Here is a 16,591-nt window from a genome sequence, read left to right as displayed (position 1 = left end):
TCTTTTACATTTCAGCCATCTCCAAGGGCGCCGATTTCTCTGTAATTTTTTTGGGGGGGGCCTTCAGATGCAGAAGGTATATATATATATGGGTACTTTAAGGCAAATTGCATTCAAATTATGCCAAATATTGTATATTCATAAATACAATAGGGGGGTCCACATAAGCTTTGTGGGGCCCGGGGCCCCCTAGGATCAGCGCCCTTGGCCATCTCCCCAAAGTCTGCAACCGAATAGGCCCTTTCAACCAAAAATGAAAACAGCTTATAAAAATTAACAGAACTACGTTTGTGAATTCAAGCTTTTTAGTTCATCTACCTATTTATTACTTCAAATATTGTCTCGTTTCCATCAAGGATCGATTTTTTTTTTCGAATGTATTGTCCCTTTTGTAAAATAATTTGGTAAAGACAATACGAACATCGAGAGGAGCTGGAAAGTTGAAATATGTACTAAAAGAATTTTAAAAAATTGAACCTTACAACTTGTAAGTGTATCAGTCACTATTTTATACCTCGTTGTTGAGATGAATGAACTAACTATTGATTTCACTTATACACAGTGTAGAAATAAATTATGCCAACAAAATAAAAATTATCAACCACATAAGATTGGCAAAGAACGACCCAGTTTCTAGCGACATAAGAATTTTCTTTTCTCGAAAATTATTACAATTCACCTTCAAGTATCTCTAGTTTGTTCAATTTGTTGTGACCTACCGATTAATGTAAGTCTTAAACCTGAGAAATATAATAGAAAAATACAAAATATAAGAGTTAATCATAATTTTGGGCTAATTCTCATTAACTAATTGTATATAATCGTCTTTCTAATTATCATAATGAAATTATTGTTCTCGTAAACTACTCATGAGTTTTACACTCTTGTTCAGCTGTATGAGATATATCAATTCGTAAGTGCCTCTTTATTCGTTAAACGCTATTATGATATAATTAGAAATAATATAGTCAAGTACAAACTTTAAATAAGTTGGATAGTAACTTTTTTTTATTACAGCTTTACGCTTCATGTTCCGTAAAAGAAACAAAAAAAAAAAAAAAAAAAAAACAAATTGGGCCAATCAACTAAACACTCAGCAGTATAGTCCTTAGGTGAACATCAATTCCAACCAGTGACGTAGGGAAGGGGGGCTGAGGGGACCGCCCCCAAAGAGTTCCAACAACATACTTTAATGTATGTAATTTTTTCTCGGAACAAACAATTGCCTTTCATATACTCTATTTTAAAATAAAATATGTCATTAAACAGTTTCTAGACAAGCTGTGCTCGCCAAGTCGTCTTTGTTCTTTAAACACGTTTGCATTTTGGGGGATATGGAAATCGAGTTTTCCGAAAATCCCTGCTGTTCACAGGGAAGAAAGGAAAGACAATGAGAAGGACCTATATGCATATGGTAACCTTGAAATTATTGTTCTAGTTTTCATATATAAAACACTAAGGTCCCTAAACAAAAATCTTATATATAAAATCTGATTTTATAACATTTTCCCAGAATAACACTATTTGAGAAATGTAATTAGTTTCACATTGTTGCCATTTACTGTACACGACAATTCTAAAAAATGTTGGAAAATGCATTTCATTGTCCATAGTTTGTATATTTGGAACATTCTGTACATATTAAAAAAGTACGCACATTGTAAAATATTTTTCGGATATTCTATATATACATATAAACAGTGGGAGCACTTTCAAAGCTGACCCTTGGATTTCAGAGTGAATTTACATTGTACGATGTAATTTTTAGACCTCTCACATATGCTCGTTACTTCAAAGACTTTTTTCATAGTCGGATAGTGTATCAAAGCATAATAAAGCTACATAAATTCAATCGTAGAGTGCTTCTCCGAGAAAAATATACACTGTGCAACTCAACGATTCAATTAAGATTTATTAGCGCTTCCCAACATTTGTTGCGCCACGATACAGTGTCACCAAAATACCCATCGACAAAAAAAGAGGGGAACGAGTTTAATGTATGACAAGATTATATACATAATCAGCATTTTTTTTTTTACTAGAATACTCATACTTAAGCTATAAGAAAAAAAATATACTGGAATTTGAAAAGTTTCTGCTATATGGCAACCTAACTTATTTGTCTCAAGGGTAAATGCTTTAACCCACTATGTTTAAGAATACACTACTAAGATGGCTGAAATAACGAAGTGAGTATACATGTCAGATATTAGTCTGACTATAGCTTTATCAACATGGTTAAGACAGTCGATTTGGAGAGAGAGAGAGAGAGAGAGAGAGAGAGAGAGAGAGAAAATGGCAGTATAACAAACGAGTAGGAAGGTTATAAATAATATTATTTGCAAGAAAGATAGGTATGAATCAAAGTGACATTTTGAAGTTACTCTTTAGGCAAGATCTTTAAAACCTTAGTGGGTGGTAATCGGAACTGTCCGAACAGTCTACCCTCTTACTAGCGACATTGTAACTCAATGTGTGTCCAACAACGTTGCCATAGTTTTGGTCCGCGTTACACTATGATTAATGACTTACACATGTGGGTTCTTTCTTTCTTTCTATATAGAGAAGGGGGAAATGAACAAACATTGACCAACTTGCCTGCATATGTGGGTCGTTCCTTCTCAATAGAAGAAGAAAGTATCAAATAACAAAGCAACATCAAGCATTCAGAGTACCCAGACTACTTTTTTCTTCGCCAAAGACACATTCCATTTCTTATTCATGTGACGGAGAAGATCAGCTTTTGCTCACACCCCTATTCTCGCCGAGAGCTGTCGTCCAGTTCGAATTTTGTTGGCAACACCGAATTTCGGAGAAAATATTTGTTTCACTACTATGTAGTGGGAGAAAGCGGCTAATAGGTCAACTTTCTATACCCCCACTAAAGCTTTTAAGATCCTTCCTAAAGAGTATGGAGGTAATATAACGAAAGGTACACTGCTGAAAAGATAAGTTCAACTCGATGAAGAAAACTACTGTATACACAGGGTTGGATTAAGGGGGGCTGTAATCCCGGGCCTCCATTCAGATGAAAATCTCAGTTGGCTGTCTAAAAAGAATCATTCAAGATACAATAACATCATAAGATAAAATGTGAAACATATTCCCTTAGTTTTCCTACTGTACTTTTACAGAAATGTATTAGGCGAAGTGAACAGGGGCCATATATTTTTTATTAGCCCCGGGCCTCCACATGGGTTAATCCAGCCCTGGATGTACGTGCTGATGATTGCTATCTTCCGATTCTTGCAACATGAACTAAGTGTAATTCTTGCAATCGGTCAAGGGTTAAACAATCAAATAATTTGTAATAGGCTTCGTAAAAGTAATTTTAGATCTACAAAAATAGGCAAGTTTCGCTTTTAACCAGGTACTGTTAATTTTGGTCATTTCTAAATAAAGTGAAACCTCTACTAACGGACACCTCTGTAAAGCGGACACCTCTCATAACGGACATATTTTCTAATCCCCAAACACTGTAATAGGAAAAACCATGTTGACAAACCTCTCTAAGGCGGACACTCTCTAGTACGGACACGGACAGTCTTTTCTGTCTTTTATAAGTATTATTTACCTCCATTTTACGGACACTTTTTCTAGAAACAAGTTGAAAAGTACAGAAAAAGTACATTTTCAGCAATGCATACATGTATCACCAAGGAAGCGTTGTAATAACATTTTTCTTCGTCAACTGGCTGTTCAGAAACTGAGATGAATCGTCTTTGTTTAACAACACTTTCATATCGTTTGCTTGCATTCCACTCCACCCAACCTGTTTTAGAATCAAAAGTGAATGACAGTTGCCTGCCATTTGGGATGATGACACGTCATTCTACTGTTCCACTGGAATCAAGCAGAAGACATGTTTGGTATTTTTTGTCCGCGTATACGCATATAGTCTTAGTGCCTCTGTTTGTAGAAGGAAATCTTTTTAAGTCATTCTGCATCGAATAAGCAATAATGTGTAAGTTGTTGTGAGGTTTCGAAATGCCACGAGAAGCGCTAATGTTAAAATCGAATTGATTGAATTTTCGAAGAATACTGAGGTGTGCGAAGGATAGCTGAAAACTTTTGTATCGGTAAAACACAAGCACCTGAAATAATATAAAACCAAGACAAGTTAATAAAGTTGTGGTGTGAAAATGACAATGAAAATAGTGTCTCATTGCTTTAAACAAAGTTGGTGTTCAAGTGAATGGTTTTGTAGAGTGCGGAATGAAAAAAAAATCCTGTGTTAGGGTCGATGCTAAAAGCTAAGGATTTGGAGGTAGCAACAGAAATGGATGTTTCAGATTTCAAGGTCTCAAACGAGTGGTTAGAGAAGTTTCGGATTAGACACAAAATTTCTTTCAAAGCGACTTGTCGACATGCCCACAGTCATAGAACGGTTTGATAAATTACCTTCAGTAGTTTGTAATTACACATCACCTTGTTTACTAATTTACGTAAGAAAATATCGAAACCTCTCTAAGACGGACACCTCTCTATAGCGGACAATTTTTGATTCCCCATGACTGTCCGCTTTAGAGAGGTTTCACTGTATTTATAAACACATTCAGTAAGGAACATGTACATTTTAAACCCACACACATTTTACAATACAAAAACAAGACTTTTTAAATCAATAACTCGATAAGAGCACAAATCTAGAGTAAGTTTCAAAATTGAACTACCAAGATATAATAAGACTCGTTAACATTACGAAAGAAATAAGGCCACCTTTAGGCTAAAGCGTATTTTCCGCATGGCTTTATTGTCGAGATTTTGTAGACGGTGTTTCAACGGATAATGAAATATTTTTCAGTATTTCGTCTCTGGGTTATGTCCTTTGCGTATAGTGAACGGACGACTAATGAAAGTGAAAGAATATGAAATTACTGCTAGGATAAGAATGAGAGGGAAAATGGGAGAATCCGAAAAATCCATAGAAAAGTCCAGCACAAACTCACGTGGTCGAACCAGGAACCTCTTGCATAAAAGGTGAGCGCAATAAAATTGAGCCACTGTGACTATTTGAAGGAAGTACCAGCTAAAATTGGCTGGAATCATTCTAGCAGGCAACACAGTTTCTAATTTCATCCCACACGCCACGAAGAAAGAAAAAAAAACTAACGTTCCATGATTATGAGACTGCGATAACGAGATGGATCATAATGATGGAATGAAGAAAATGAGAGAAAAACGGAGAACCAGTGAAAACACGCACACGGTGTTTGTGCACCACAAAATGCACTTGGCGGAAGCTGGAATTGAACCAGGACACCATGCCCCAGAAGCAAGCGTTCTACTATTATTTATCGGATCTTAGCTTTTGTAAGAAAACACATTGTTGCTTGTCAATATGGTGCATCTTAAGATTCTTGAATATGCATTATTGTTTTGGAGAGCGAAGGAGGAGAAAGAGTGGAGGGCATAAATAAATAAATAAATAAATAAAAAAACAGCATTATGATTGGACACTACTGCTGTGCATTAAGATAAGTAGACCACCAGTGATTTCTGAAATGAAAAGTAGTCTTTAAGTCTAAAAGAATTATTCAATATCCTACTTCCTAACGTTTCCGTTAGAGGCGCCACAGAAACCTCTCGAATAAAGTATATGGGGTTGTACGAGTAATGCCAACTCATTGTTCATTGACCATTGTATTCTGGATTAGAGACAATGCTTGCACAGATGATTAACAGCGATTTTGGGGATATCTGAGAATTGTTTCGGAATCCTGATTAACCAATCAATATTCCGAAACAATTCCTAGATACCTCCAAAATGGCTGCTAAGTCGCTACTAGTTTAACCTCCATTTACTTTACTTTTGAACCTAAACCATTCTGCTATCTATTGAAATAAAGCTTAATTAACTGACGTTGCCTGCGCATTCACGCATTGTAAAATATTTTTAATAACTTACTTAATTCCACAGTAAAGCATTAAGCTAAAGCAAAAATATTGTATTGACATCTTGTTTGTACAAAAATTTCAGAGCTGTAGTTGGTATAGAAGTGCACAAAAATTTAAGTTGCCGAAACAGAAAAGTACTCCTAATAAGAAAATAAAATGATTTTTTTCAGTTTTACGTCCCACAATTAAGCTGGCTACGCTAAAGGAGATGATGATGATGAGAAATAAATGAAATGATGGAATGAAGAAAGTGTGAGGAAACCAGAGAACCCCGAGAAAACCCACGAACACGGTGTTTGTCCACCACAAAGTTCACAACACAAACTGGGATCGAACCAGGGACCAGAGATGAACGCTCCACCAGTGAGTCACCGTGGTCCGTAATCTAATAAAAGCATCGTAAAAATGAATCGAAAACCGTTCTACATATACAGTATATTTCCGTCCTTCCCAAATCACTTCCTTGTGTACCATCTGGCAAGTCAAGTATGAGACGAAAACAGATAAAAGATATTATTACAAGACTGAACTTCAAAAAATTAGGAACAACTTATAATGGATTGACTTAAAGGAACATTACTTTTCACTTATTTCTTTCATCGTTATCCTTCGTCTATTTGGTCCTTTTTGTTCCCTGTGCTTCCTCCAATTCCTCTGTCACTGTCTTCAAGTTATATATATATAAAAAAAAAATGAAGTTGTTCTTACACCACTGTTCAAATACTGTGATTTAAGACTTAATTTCCATGTTTTACGTTAAATATGAATTAAATATCTTGGATTATCAAATCATTGTTTTATACTTTTGGTACACCCTGTTAGTCATCAGTCCGCCAGACATTGAAAAAGATACAACAGCTTATGTAAAATTCTCTTAAGAACTTACGTAACGAAGTTCAACAGGCAAAAATTGAGTTGTTCTTTGTCCAATTCCTACATATGCGAGTAAGTTTTTGCCCTCTCTGACACAATAACCAACTTTTTGATTAATTTCTGCCTTGGTAAAAGCCCATGAATAACGTTCCTTGAGAAAGAAGTGCGGAAACACTTAGCAACCAAGAACAGAACGATAAGAACTATCATCAGAAGCGCCTCTAGGTCCATCAGGGCAGAAGCGAATACCCACGATGTTGGAACGGAGAAGATTCTAAACGCGAGGGTCGACAGATCAGTCCGCCTATTTAAGGTTCACTAGCATGAGACCGAGGGTGAACCATGTGCGTCGAACGTTTATCCAAAACCCATTAGTTTCATCGGTATCACGACCAGGACCACATACCGCTTAGATTGTTCCAAGAACACTGTGTACAGCAAACTACTCTGTTTGAAATCTAACCTCTTCACTAATTTCCCCCACACGCTCCCTCTTTTACCTACCTCTATAATGTTAATTTCTATTTTTCAATATTCTTGTGGGGATGGTGGCTCAGTGGTAGAGTGTTTACCTCTAGTGCGTGGAATTCCTGGTTCGAGCCTCGGTCAAGTAAGTTTATGGTGGAGAATATCGTCCGTGGGGTTTTCTCGGAGTTCTCCCGTTTCCTTCCACATTCCCATTGCACCAATTCTTCCATAATCATTGACTTGCTTTAATCATCGTCTCCCTTAGCCTAACAGGCATAATCGTGGGATGTTAAACTCAAAAGATTTCATTTCAATATTCTTGTTTCATTTCGAAATCTATACAATTAAGTTTAGTCTTAGCTATAAGTTCTAAAACTAAGTATGTCAGCCCATTTTCCTGATCATCTCCTTGGTTGAGTTGAGTTGATTTTGAGTTTAACGTCCCGTTCAGTAGTGAGGCTATATGAGACGTGGACCTACTGATTAACGTGGAATCCGAACTACATGAGCTCCCGCCGGGAATCGAACCCGGGCCTCCCACGCCAAAGATCATCCCCTTGGAGTAAATTGAGCTACAGTGCTGACGATCCCTAGCTGCATATTATTATTATTATTATTATTATTATTATTATTATTATTATCATTTACTTTACAATCTTTCAAAAGTAACTAATTTGAATCATATATACAACTGAAAAAAAAAACTATCCAATCCGGTATTTCCTAGAAACCTTAAAAGAAAATTCGACATCACAAAATTACTCAGTTGTCATTTTATGAAACGGTTAAAAAAACGTTTAAAAAGTTGGAGAATTTACAAAATGATTGTATATTTTGTATGAATGAAACACATTAGATAACTGACTGAAATATTTCTCAATATTGCAAGAAGGGACTAGTATAGATTTAAATGCAGTAAAAAATATATTCACTTGGTCCACTTGCCCAATTTGCCCTGTTTAGTGAGCTGTACTTTCTCACAAGAGATGCATTATTAATTATTCTGCACGTTGAACATTTGTCTTGGAATATGGCGACTTGTTTCTATAATTCTTGCATGCTTATTAATTTACTTTTGATATGGTCTGCTACGTATATGGAATCTCCAGATTTGCGTTTAGAAGAAGAGAGTATTCAAAACAAAAAGAAATCTTACCTATAATCCGTAAAGTCACAATAAGTTTCAATACATACTCGCTTCTTCTTCAGTGTAATTGATTAAGTTTGGCTGCTAAACTGACTTTATATTTCATATGAGCCTTTGGCCCGTTGTACAGTCCGCAGCAAAAAACCTGCAACATGAGCATGTAAGTTTATTGTGAAACTATGCCTAACAACCCGGCAATCAACATAACGTCTAAGTGGCACGAATCACGCAGTAGAAACCTCGGCGTCCTCCCCTACACACTTATTTTGGAGCAAAAGACTTCGTCGTTTCACAATAAACTTACATGCTTATGTTACAGGTTTTTTTGCTGCGGACTGTACACTACAGGGTGAACCTTAAAGATGTGCACAAACTCCGGGAAGTGATTCGTGACATCAAAACAACACAAAAAGTCATCTTATGTGTTGTCGAGTTCCGCGTCGTGTACGAGTGACAGGTGTGCCAACTTGGGATCGGCAATCGAATCCTGACAATTGGAACGGAACAGAAATACTTGCACGAACTGCTGGAAGTGATTCGTGACATCAAAACTAGTTAAATGTGGCTATGAACATCAGCAAAATGGTACATTAAGGAGTTGCGCAGACAGAGATAGTTTGTGCACATCTCTCTGTTCCGTTCCAGTTGTCAGGATTCGATTGTCCATTCCAAGTTGGCATCCCGTCACTCGTACACGATGCAGACTTCAACAATATGTAAGAGGACTTTTTTGTCCTTTCATGTCACGAATTACCTCCCGGAGTTTGTGCACATTTTTCTGTTCCATCCCAATTGTCAGGATTAGACACTCTCTACGTAATCTCTCTACTAAAACCTAGAGCCGCGGTGGCTCAGTAGTAGAGCATCCACCTCTGGTGTGCGGGGTCTCTGATTCGATCCCAGATCGCGCCAAGTGGACTTTGTGGTGGACAAATACCGTGTGCGTGGTTTTTTCGGGATTCTTCCGTTTCCTCCCATTTTCTTCACTTCATTATTTAATTAATTTCTCATCACCGGTAGATACTGAACTTATTTAAATACGTCTCTTAATTTCAGTAACAAGACCAAGCTTCCGAACCAAAACTACTTATTCCTTCGTTTGGAGCTGAACGTTCCTATTCAGCGCTTATGTCAGATGTAAACCTACAGCTAAGCATGGGTACAAAACATACATCCTCTCACCTAGAATTGCACTTGCGTCTATCGCACGGTATGCAAGAACACTCACAATTTTGCCATAAGAGAGAAAAGGAACATTTTGTGTTCTTAATATGCGCACCAAGCAAAATTTGAGCATTCCTCAATCTATGTAATTCTTCTCGGGTTAACAAGCAAGTGAATTTTACATCGTCCAATGCTTCGAAAACTGACAACATTGTTTCCATCATCAGGGTACAGTATGAGAGAACCGAACAGAAACATTCCTTATATATGTGTGCTGGAATAGAAAATACGAATCGATGGTGACGTCCAATCTGCTATCAATTTATGGCCTCGTTCGAATTGGCCGGTTGTCTGTTCATAGACAGGCTCTCACTGGTTGATTGTTTCGGTTTTATTCCAATGAGAAATACAGTTGATTTTATTATTTACCTATACCTTACCCGATCAACAGTTGTTGATCTCCAGTTTCTCCACGAGCTTAAGTTCGAAACCCTTGCCATATCGTGCGAATAAATTAAAATACGTACAGTAGGACGTAGATAATCCGAACGTCAAAAATGCGAACGCTGTCCCTAGAAGCTTTTTACATTTTATCTTAGCGCTGGCGATAAACAAATAATAAGGTTGTCCGTCGGCGTTGTGTGAAGTCAGTGTTTTTACAAAAGCTGATTTATATGTAATTGTTTGTCATACATAGTTTTATTTTCCCTTAGGCCTATACAAGTTAAGTTTTAAGTGTGAGTTACAACAGTAGTGTAATTTAGTCTACGAGCACGTTCTTCAGAAACATTAAATATAAGTAGCCTTCCATACGGTATTGTAATTACTGTATGTACTGTATAACCACTATATCGATAAAAGAGCATACCATACAGTATATTTAAGCCTAAATGGCATTTTCTTGGTCATTTTCGAAAATCCGAACAATTTGAAAATCCGAACTACCTGTTGTCCCAATTAGTTCGTATTTTCGACTTCCTTCTGTATTTAACATCTATTAATATAGTATATTTTTGTATCCAAAGCTAAATCTTTAGCATTCACATAGGGAAATATTGTATCGGCTTTCTCCCCTCCCCTAAAAAATGTACCGTCTTCCATCAAATATTGTATTTTAAGCACGAGCAAACCGTCGATCTACTAAACCACTGGTTCTTTTTAGGGCATACTGACATTAACGTGTGACGAACTGACAACTACATGTACCGTCTGTTATTTTGAGAAGCTCCGACCCTCCCAAGCATCAAGATTCGCACTGGGCCTGCTTCATGTACAGGCTTGGCCGAAAGTCTAGAGCAGCTCGAACGATCAGTGATTCAAGTGGCACGAGACTTCACAATAGCAACTCTTAGGAATCCATACCCTTATATATACACAGAACGGCCACTATCGTACAAGAACACGCATATTTACACAACTAACACACTAAAACTTCTAACTTACAACACACTTCTCACCCAAACAAGCATGAAGATTCTAAACAATCTCCTTTTCCTCTCTCCACAGCACGCAAAGTCTCCCATCTCAATCAGAGGCTGAGGAATCAAAGATTAATGAAAGGATCAATAAAAGAAACAAACAAAACAAGAAGCAATAACAAGCCGTCAAACTTTTCACTACTCCATCCACACCAAAGCAGGACGAGTCCAATGAAGATCAATCAAGCGACTCCATCAACAAGCCAACTAACCCACCTACATATCTACACCATTGTAACATCAAAAACGGACCAGCAATATGAAAACCCAGCAAGACCCAGAAAAACAATAACAGGGAAACTGTCTCATATAAAGTACACTATATTTTACACGAAAAGCATTCAAGGCTCAAGACTAAAATTCAACAACGCAACTGAAACATTTCTTACGCCGATTTATCGTAAGCCGCTATGGAGCCAATGCAAAATGGATGACACATGACGAGGAAATTACCGAAAACAACCAGCCACATTCACATGTGTGATTTAAAAAAAAAAAAAAAAAAAAAAAAGGCGTGAATGGGGCCACCGATATTGAGGGCATAACAAAAGACCTCAATAATCACAAAATCAATTTTACCTAACTAATATGGATGAGAAACAATAACGAAACTATACCAACTACTAAAGATTATTTTCACACGATTCACAGCAAATTAATGAGTTAATCTCAAATGGTATCACCATACACTGTGCGCGTTACCGCGTCGATGCCTCACAAAACGAGGCACACCCTCTCCCGTGTGCCAAAGGCAGGAATGGAATGCAAAACAGAAAGAAAATATTTCAAATGTGGTGAGAGCAACAAACAGATCCTCCACCCCCCCCCACACACACATATTATATATATATATATATATACTAGCAGCGTTCACCCCGCTTCGCTGCGGTCACCCCGGAACGCAATAAACTTTGTTACTTAGATAATTTTTACTTTTTCGCTTTCAAGTGATATGATAAAAACCATAGAAGATTGCAGTAAATCTTAACATTATATCGCCTGTCATTTATGTTAACCCGCCCCGCTTCGCTGCGGTCATCCCGGTGCTGGCATATTGTAAAAGTGTCTGTAAAAATAAGCAAATCAATTAAAAAATTTTAAACAGAAGATTCAAGCTATTTTCCGCTGTATATCGCCTGTCATTTATGTTAACCCGCCGAGTGACACGGTCATGCGGGTTGCATATAAATACGTTTATTTTTACCTATGATGAACTAATAACAAAGGATTTGTACGTTATGGACACTTGAATGGTCAATTATCTCAAGACACTGGTAATTAAAAATTAAAGTGATATGATAAAAACCATCTAGGGTCCAAATCCTAATAACCCCCCAAAAATGAAAGAAATTGGTTCAGCCGTATTAGCGTGATGAGCGGACAAAGGATTTTGTACGTTCTCTTATATATATATATATATATATATATATATATATATATATATATATATATATATATATCCCCAAAACAGGAATGCAAAAAAATTACTGCGCAATCTGTGAAAAAGAAGTTCATAGGACCGGCCCTACCACCTTCCCAGAACGACCTCAACCATCAATCACCACGACACATCGAACAGAAGACTCACCACAGCCGCAACGAAAAGCGACACAAGAAACAGATGCAGAAAACCGCCTCGAAATTACAGCTATAAACAAGCCAATCCTAATAGTTTCCATAGAATAAACAATCAAGGCCACTACATACAAAATTTTCTCATGAGCCACCACACTACTTAAAATGGTCTTGCCTTGCCTTAGGCAAATCTAGAAGCAGTCATCATAAAGGCCAACAAAGAAATCCTCCAAGAACGTACTAACGACATAACTTTCATAGATAGGTTACATACGCTGACATAATTCAGAGCAAGAACACCCTCAAAAAGAAAAACATTAGGGTCAACAAACAGGAAGCAAACAAACATCATGGATAAAAACAATGAAAAGAAAATCAATAACAAAAGACGAGCAAACCAGCTAAAGCTACTATTGATCAATATACAGGAGATAAGAGACAAAACTACTGATATACACACACCTATCTGCAAGACCACAAAATAGATGTCGCCGTCGTCAACGAAACAAAACTCAATGACAAAATTCCATTCTACATCACAGGCTGTAAATGCATTCGCAATGACCGTCAAAATTCCAGTGGAGGTACAGCAATACTTATCCACAGAAGCTTAACTCCCTTAACCATCAATAGCACGCGTCGACAATTGTAACATTACGGCACGCGCGCGGAGTCTCACTCCGCAATATTTATTAATCTTATTTTAATGTGTATTTTGTTTTCAAGCAATACTAAATTGTTTAATATTTTCTTTGCAATATTCTTGACAATTGCCCACGTATATTTTATAGCACAAACTCCTTTAACAATTCTAAGAAAACTAAAACATTTCTCTTCGCGGAGTATCCGCGGCGCATGCCACGGCGGGTTAATAATAGAACTATTCATCCCAAAACCCGTAATAATAGCAACTTGATACAATAAACCCTGGGACCCCATACAGCTTTGTCATCCCTTCTGAAGCTACTTAGCTTTCCTCTCCAACCCCCGCCTTGATGGCCGACCTCAAAAGCCAACATTGATTTCTTGGTGACGTCACGACAAATGATAATGGGAAACATTTACTCCAATATTTAACACAAAATAGCTACATGAACATCAAGCTACCAGGACCAACAAGACCGGCGAGGCATCAAGGGGAAGATGATTCAAATCCAGAAAAAAAAATCTTACCACGCCTTGTCTTGTACTGAACAAGATGATGTAAAAATAATAAAGTGATCTTCCATCAGACTACCCCGGAATCACCACAAAAATTTAACAACTTTCAAGTTACAAGAAACCTGAAACAAATACTGAACTTCAAAATAGCTGATTGGGACGTATGTAAGACCTTCATCCATAACAATTTACAGGACATAATTATAAATAACGACACGCAAACATTCTCCAAGAAACAAGTAACTTTATACCATTCAAAACAATAAATGTCAATAACTCAGTGGTAGAGCGTTCACCTCCGGTGCTTGGGGTCCCTGGTACGATCCCAGCTCGTGCCGTGTGGACTTTGTGGTGGACAAACACCGTGCTCGTGGGTTTTCTCGGGGTTCTCCCGTTTCCTCCCACTTTCTTCATTTCACTCATTTTTCATTATCACCGTCTCCTTTAGCCTAACCGGCATAACCGTGGGACGTTAAACTTAAAGAATTCATTTCATTTCTGTAGTATCTCTTAAACAATAACTAAGGGCATATACACTAAGTTTCTGGCTACAAAATTCACACTTATACACACACACCAAAAAAAATTAATAATAATAATAAAACAGCAAATAACATTAATATGAAGAAAAGCGTAACACTATTTAAAAAACCAACAATCCTACTTAAATTTTAAAAAATTCCAATCTCCCTCCCCAAACTTCGCCGCAGACAAAACTACTTAATATCTCCAGACACAAACCAGCAACAAACCCATAAACCTGCAAATCCATCACTAAACTCTGATATTCGAAACGCTGAATTCATGCTATAACCCTTGGCTCCTAACCCGTACAAAGTCAGAATGCCTCAACTCCGCTCAATGCAAAAGAGAATTACTTACCAACAACACGAAACCAAATTCATCAAAGGACAAAGGAGCCAGAGTCGCCCTCAGGCGAAGAAGATAAACTTACAATTCATTCATTCAAAAAGTTATAGGTCAATGTACACTCATGTCCAAAATTCTTGTCGCATATCTATAACTATCTTCTTGTAAGAATATAATCTGAGAATGATTTTGCAGGGTACTTTTAATATTGATACTATGTGTATAATTGGAAAAGTTATATTTGTGGTAAATTTCATAGGAAACACATTATAAATACGAAAATTAGATTGAGTAAAACAAAATGTTGTTAAATAGACAAGAAAGTTTTACTTTTGTTTTATTGTTCTTATTTACTGCTCTTTTGACATGAAATTTTCCACATACATGTCTTTGCCGATTATACACGTACTAACGTTATAAGAAATACCGGGCAAATTCATTATCAAATTATATTCCTACAATAACATTTATAGACATGCGACAATAATTTTGGACATGAGTATACATATTAAGACTGCTGCTTTATTCCAGTATTACTATTCTTTCCTTGATATTTCTTTCCCAATAGCCTGAACACCAGGCAAGCAAAGTAGTTTCTTGAAACAAGATGTTACGTCCTTTCGTTATACTATGTTTTGTCCAGCCCGACTTTTCTACTTGACGCCGTTTAATATAATTATAATGTTCTTTGCGGCGAATTTCAATCGTGGGTCCAGTCTGTCCGATATAGGCTTTACTTCATTCTAAAGTTAAATTGTTATAACCGCTTCCTGGTTATATATACTTTTTGTCCCCGACTATACAAGGCAATTTAACGAAAACTCCATTTTCATATATTTTTTTGCTCTAGAAAAAAAAAAAAACTTTCTGTATGTTGGAGAACATTAAGGACAAACAAATTTCCTTGAATCGTCGTAATTGATGAACAAAGCATTCTTTCATACAGTCGACACTATTGCTAACCACATATTATTTGAACTAAAGCATTCTTATATGCTTATATGTATGTTCATAAATATTTAGTGATTTTTTTTTTTTGGATATTTTTATTTAGTTAGCAACATTTACATCTTGAGAAACTGAAATCAGCAAATCTTTCACGAAACGCAGTGCTCCGATAAGAGAATCAGGATTGCTGGAATTAAATATTTTACTTAGTTTCTATAGGTTTTATGTGTACAATTGCGTTTGCTCATTCTGAGTATTTGAACAAACTACCCGTCAATCCTTTGGGATTTTTCCGTTAAAAGAACAACGCATCAGCCACCCTGAGAAACTACGTTCTTAACGAACAGTGTGCATTTACATTAACAAGGAACATCAACTAGTTATCCTCTCTTGTAAAATATTGTGTACGCTGAAAACTGCACACGAAAATGAATTTAAGGCTATATTATAAATCATCAAGAATCCACATCTACAATAACATCGTCCTAGAAAGTAATTCGTTGGAGCTGCTACTCCCCCTCTTTACCCTCTTCAAATAGTGCAAATAGTGTGGAAAAGTGTAACGATAAAAATGTGGAAGTTTATAAGTGAACCACGATCAAAAGGGCATCTTTAAGTTTTGTGGATTTATATATATATGTATGATTCAAGACACCTCGTACTCATATTGAATTGCACGCATACATTTTCAACATTCCAACCACGGGAGAACAACTGTGAAATTGTACATATAATTATCTTCCAGAGGACAAATGTTTACATTGTCTTTCCATGCCACCACATACAATATATAAGGACTGTTTTTGTTTGCTTCTCTTCACCGTATCCTAATGACCGGAACAGCATTGTCAGTTCTCGAAACGTTGGATAACGTGCAACAGACCTGGTTGTTTGTCCGAGAGCAACTATATGCATCGCGACACCAGGAAAGGTTCAGTTCTTATAGCTTTCAGTGAATTAGGACATTAACTTTAGAATTTTTAAGTACCAAAACTTGCATGTTATATTA

The sequence above is a fragment of the Thermobia domestica genome, chromosome 14, assembly GCF_964235325.1.
Source record: "Thermobia domestica chromosome 14, izTheDome1.hap1.1, whole genome shotgun sequence".
NCBI classification, from domain to species: Eukaryota; Metazoa; Arthropoda; class Insecta; order Zygentoma; family Lepismatidae; genus Thermobia; species Thermobia domestica.
The sequence above is the reverse complement of the archived record's forward strand: the minus strand, read 5'-3'. Positions refer to the sequence as shown.